Source organism: Pholis gunnellus, assembly GCF_910591455.1.
Source record: "Pholis gunnellus genome assembly, chromosome: 20".
NCBI lineage: Eukaryota > Metazoa > Chordata > Actinopteri > Perciformes > Pholidae > Pholis > Pholis gunnellus.
The window spans coordinates 6,312,657-6,319,235 of record NC_136547.1 but is presented as its reverse complement, the minus strand read 5'-3'; positions in this window follow the sequence as shown (position 1 = coordinate 6,319,235).

Here is a 6,579-nt window from a genome sequence, read left to right as displayed (position 1 = left end):
CACAATTAGAAATATGGGTTCCAAAGGGGTTCTTCCTGAAGGGCTAAGGTTCTGCTCTTAACTATTTTCTTCTCAAGATCGCTATTTGATTAAAGAGATTTTCAAAGATTTTGTGTAAGACTAAGGATCCTCGTCAAAGAACCCTTTTTGGAAGTACGAGTTCTTCAAGGACAGTTGAAAGCACAAGTGTTAAAAGACGTTCACAGCCAGACCCACAGACTGTTATATAGAACTGTCTGAAAAGATTCCAAGTGGAACCTTTATAAAATGTTCTACCAGGAACCAAAAGGGGTCCTCCTATGAGGACAAACCGAAAAAAATAAAATATGATTTAATGTGCACCTTTATTTCTAAGAGTGTATGTTGTGATGTACTCTAAAGAGAGAACTGTATGTTCATGTGACACATTACCAGAATGGACACCTGGTATCTGACGCTGTGATAAGGTGTTATGTGTTTTTGGTAGTCTTCTTCTGATACTTCACTTAGGTTGTGTCCTCCCACCAGCACTCCTCCTGATAGGTAATTTGGATGTGCATGCATAATTCATGGTCTTTTGGAAGTTAATCCTAATAAATCTTGCCTCTCATTCTAAAAAGGGCCCGTTTAGTAGGGTCACCGCACGAGGGCTCCTGCCAGGCGTCCGGCGTGTCCCTCAGGGAAATGCCGTGCAGAGGCACATGCTACTTTAGCATTTCCTCCGCTTCTGTTCAGAGCTCTTAAATAACAACCGCATTGTCAGTGGAAGTATTCACAAGGACAAGGCCTGTTACTGTCGATGCAGAAATCAGTACTATGGTCCCATTGGAGGAAGTGAAGTATGGCATATAAGCGCATGCAATTCTTTACAAAATCAAATAAGTGAACTAATGAGATCTCAACCGAAAACGCTGCTCATTTAGCTCGAGCTCAGCCACTGAGACAGTTTCACTCAGTTGAAGCTCTTTAATCAGCAATGATTTCCAAGTATTCAGAATACTTTTGACTGAGTTGATCAAAGTTTTTTTAATTTGAACGTTGCCATTAGGACTATAGAAAAAGTAAAGCATGCAGAAATCTTGGTCCCAGCGACAGCAGCATGGTTGAACTGACCAAACTTTCCCATAATCAATATCTAATTCATAATAAACATCTTAAACAAGATAACGTAAATATGAATTACAACGCTGTGTTTTTCTCTGACGCCGGAGCAGACATCTTAATGTCTTAACATTTTACTTTGTCAAAGTACTGCTTCAGTATTAGAAGAGATAAAATATAGATTGTGTTGACACGTGCTACATTTCTTATGTTATTTTCCCCGTGCATGTCTATAATGTGGCATGAGTGTGACAAGTGCCTTCCCGAAAATCAGGAAACGCCGCCTTGCAATTAATCTAGTCTGATGCTTGTGATTGCATTTTCTAATTATCATTCCAGCCTGTCCTTGAGTTTTAATAGCATTCTGGATATTAATCTTTGATGTGGTGTGCCTATTAAGCATTAGGGCCAGTGTGTCTTTTCAGAATTCTTCCAAACACTCCATTAAAGGATGAGTGAGCATGCTGAATCAATGCCAGATCCTATGGACCCGAGCTGAATTATCTCAACTCATTCAGCCTATTAAATCGTGGAGGTTTATTAAAAAAGTTGTTTATGATTAGATTAAGTAGCAGACAGCTTATATGGCTTGGCATTAACACCAGAGATGTGAAGGGACCAAATAGTTAAATATGCTTTTAAAGTGTTGTCGAGGGCTGTTATTCTTAATCTTGGCTAAGACATATTCTGGCAGGAGCTCCGCTCTGCTCCATTTTTTTGTAATCCACAAAATTATACATTCTTGTTTTGCTGAATAAGAATATCTTTGATCAGATATAAACTAGCTGTTCATCAGGATATTCTTCCTCGAAAAGCACAGCCTTGCATATTAGTCTGTATAAATTTGAGTGCACACGCATCCCAAAATTTCACACGCAAGCTCTCCCACCAACATTAAACCGAACAGTGCAACTAAGCACTTTTATGGCTTCTCTGACTTTAGTAGGGCAATGATTATGTGCAGCAGAAGTCTGGTTGGGAAACCTTTTTTTTCAAGAGGTCTTGCATACTAAATATATAATCTTCTATACACAAGAGAATATGAACTCCTAAACTGACCATCTGTGCTTCATGTTGGTGCAACCTTTGGCTCAGACAGTATTTACAACATACCACTCTGTTTGCGTGGGTTTACCCCAACATTACACTTTAACCCAGAAGCAGTGGACTTAAGTCAACATATGACTTTTTTTATAACTTTCCTTCTGGTTTACTACACATAATCCTAGAAGCATTAATACACAGATGCAGCGTTGAACACCATACACTACGCAAATATCAAACACATTCCAAGCTACTGGCATTCAAACCTCATTTTGAACATAGTCGTGTCATTCAAGTGAGGAATTCAACAGGTGACTATATTGTATGAGAACCATAAATAAACGCAGAGGAAGAGACAAAGATGGAGAGAGGGCAACGGTGGGTTTGCAAGGTCATAAAACTGGTGCCATGATTAGTCTGGATCATCTGGACCTGCGCCGTTCGTCCAGTAACTGATTTACGGCCGCTGAATGCAGCATGTTTTTGCAGCGGCGTACATGTGAGTCGGGTGCGAGGAACTAGTGTTTTGTGATTGGCAGTTTGAGTAGCTCCAGTGATTGCTTTCTGGTATTGACAGAGCAGCGCAGACGAGAGTGTAAATCTGGCATGAGGGGCGTTGATGTACCAAGACGCAGCAGCCGCTCAAACCTCCACTTGGTGGAGCCCTAGACCTTCCCAAGTCTGCCTCCGCCGGCTGCAGTCTTTGGCAAACCTCAGCGAGCTTTACTCATGTTTTGAAATCCTCTAAGCAATTTTGTGATACAGTGCACACTTCCTTGCTGAAAAGCTACTTTAAAAAAGGGAGGGAGGGCCTTCTGTTGACAGTGACATTTTAACATGAAATCCACTCGATTATTTAAAAAAAACGCATTGCTTGTATTGGGAGGACTTTAGTTGCGTGTGTGCATTTTAACAAGGTAATAACACCCAATTAACCTAAACATCTGTCTCACTAGATATCCAGCAACGATGTAAAGGAAAGTCTTTCCCAGTTTAGCATAGCCGAACCACAACAAATACACACAATACAAAGATGCTGCAATTTAATTAACAATGACTCAAATGTCCGTATTAATTCCATTATTTTGTCAATCCCCATCCTTGTCCACTATTTCCTCAAGAATATGCACAGCCGTTTTTTTTTTTTTTTTTAATAAATATTCATGTTTGATCCTTTAAAACCAGCTGTGTGAATGCCGCCTGTGTGGGAGAATGGATTCCCACCACTTTTCATTTCACCACTGAAAGGTCACTCCATATCTGACAATAATTCAGGGAGCGCGTTAGTGGCTAATTTGCACTAAACAGTAATGGTGTTACACGGGTGACCCGGTGCACACTACTACACCCTAATACATCACTTTGGTGGTTGTAATGCTGGCGGCACACCCGAGGACTACTATAGGCGGTTTAGAGGGAGCCAAGAAGAGTTAAGGGGTGGACTAAGTTTGCGCCGTGGAGGATATGCTCATGTACATACTCAGCAGCACCGCCGGCTTCTCTCGCCGCGCTCTGCTCCAGCACCGCGATAAACACCTCCATGCGTTTTTAGAGATAGGAATGGTACAGCGCTTCTCCATCAAATCTGCCCAGAGCACATCACAAGCATGATTCGCCCTCAGTGCATCTCAGCAGACAGGCGAATACATCGACACACACACACACACACACACACACACACACACACACACACACACACACAGAGAGCTTGGCACCGACACTTGAACAGGTGCACACACAAGAGCAGATGCACACACACACACACAGACGTACATACATTCATATATATTGCGTACGTGCACAAGTACATACATCTACATATGTTAATAATCTCCACTGATGGACTGTATGGAGTCCGGAAACCACTTAGTTAAATGAAGCACTTTGGATTGGGTGACAAAGTTAATGCTGATTTTTAGAAAAGCACAGAATGACCACAGGCAATATACGGATAATCCTAAAGTTACATGTGTAGTTTTATTCATTGTGTGACATGTGTCCTGATCTATCATTTAATTAAAGGGGAATGAACACAGGCTAAAAAATACTTACTTGTACTAATTTTTATGTTTTAATGAGCTCAAAGTTGAAATTTCCCCAAAATCTGACTATTGACAACCTACAGTGGTACCATCACACACAGTTTTTGTTCATTTCCAAGACAAATCTCAAGATCAGAGTATTGAACAGCAAATCCAATCATTCCCTGGTTCACTCGATTTAGCCGTTATCAACCTCTTTGAAGTTGCAACACTTCTTTCTGTCAGATGTCAACACTGCTGCGTTAGTCTGGCTTTGTCACAGTGCAAAAAAAATATACACATATATATATATATACCCGCAGATCATCCTCTGGAGTCCCGAGGCAGACAAAATATAAATATATCCCTAAACAATAATCAGGGAAAAAAAGCCCTTACCTTTTGATTCACACAGCTTAGCATCCATCCGTGTGACTGAGTGCACTGTACTGTGTTCCCTACTCCTTAGCAGTGCTTAGCGGTGGAGAATCTGACTCCTCACGGCAGTGCTTACATTCCAAGACTGACAACAGCACAGCTGGTGCGAATGTGTATGGCAGTGTGTGTGTGCAAGAGAGAGGGAGAGAGAGAGGTAGAGAGAGAGAGGGGGAGAGAGAGAGAGTCTCCTGCCTGCTTCGCTCCCTCTCTCTCTCTATGCTTGTCTCATTCTCTCTGCCCTCCCTCGCTCCATTTCTCCTCCCCACTCTCTGGCTTCTCTCCCTTTCCTCCTCTCCACTTTCTTTCTATCATCACCTCTGTGTGTCTCTCTCTCTCTCTCTCCCTCTCTCTGTGACTCTCCCTCCCCCTCCCCTCCCCTCCCTCCACCCCCTCCTCTCTCTTTCTCTAGCAGTGCATCACTTCTGGCGGTGGATGTCACCGAGGCTGAAGCTGAGGCGACTCTGCCCCTGATTGGCTGCCATTCACAAGTTAGCGATAAAGAAAAGGGAGAGAGAGAGAGAGCGAGAACGGGAAGAAAGGCAAAGGCAGGGAAAGGGGGATGGGGGCCATCGGTTGACTGTGGGATGGAGAAACAGGGGAGGTTAGAGGCTGAAGAAGAGGCTGGACGCCAGGAAGGCACAGAGTGTTTTTTTTTTTCATACTGTGAATGCATCCAGAAAGCCCTCCACATAAGAGGCTGCGCCGAAAGCGACTGCTATGACGGATCGACCGTGTGATGTTTGATGTCTAAAGTAATCTGCCCCATCTAATCTTCTTTCAATGACAGTGGGATGAAGGAGAAAAAGGCCATAACTTGTAAATCAGCCACACGGCGTGGGCTGTGGGAGGGAGGGAGCTTCTTTTTTTTATTTTTTTGCTGCTCATTTCATCTTCATCTTCGCGTATTGTCCCGCTGACTTGGCCGGCAGTATGTGGCAGGTGCACCCGCAGTCCAGGCACTCTGTCATCGCCTCTCATTACGTGCTCCATGACGGATGCATATCGATACGTCTCCATACAGTGTGTGCCTTTTGAGGGCGAAATGGCATTTTCATTCAGATGAAGGGAATGGAGTGCGGAGGGGTGGTGGTGGGGGTGTATATCATGAAGGTGTTTGATGCTGAGGTTTGAGACGGAGAGGGATGGGGAGCGATACGTTATTAGCCACCAATATCCATCCCCGACATGCACCTCGAGCGGATAAACGGCCGGATGAAGTGACTTTGAAATGCACGGGACGCCACTCAGAGCTGCGCTGTCAGTGAATAATTTAAGAAAAGCGGCCCCTTTTTCTCACCGGCCAGCCTCATGTGAGCTCAAGTTTTATCTCCCAATATCAGTGTGAATAGATTATCAGCTCAAACTCCCTGCACCCCATAAATAAAAATGCAAACAGGCCAAACTAATTAACAGCCGAACAAGCGGCGAGGTAGCCTCCCTCTGATACCAAGCCAAGTCCTCACACTTCATAATTCGCTCCCTCGTTGTGTTTGTGGTGCTGGGAGATTAAGAAGTAGGTGTGTGTGTGTGTTTGTATTTGTTCATGTGTGCACATGTTGGCTTGTTGTATGTATGACTGGGGGAGGGGAGGTTTGTCATGTTTGCTTATACCCATATGTGTACGGGATGGATGCTATTATGTGTCTCTGAGTGTATGTATGTGTGTGTGTTGTTCCTCACTAACAAGCCACTGGGAAAAAAAAGCAGGCTAATTTGTACATCTCTGCATAGAATTAGTATTAATTTACCTGCTATATACGCCCCTGGGACGTTAATAACGCTGTTGTTACGCAAGCCCAAACAACTCTGTGCAAACATCAGAGAACAAGAACAAGCATTGTACCCGACTGTTTCGGGAAATACAGAAACGTGTTTTCAGAGCCGAAGTTCTCTACCACAAAAAATTCCATCTTCTCAGTTTAATTTCACAGGTCTTCCAGGCAAACAATATCCACATTCACATGTTTTTCTTTTTTTTTTCTTCTCTCTCTCTCTC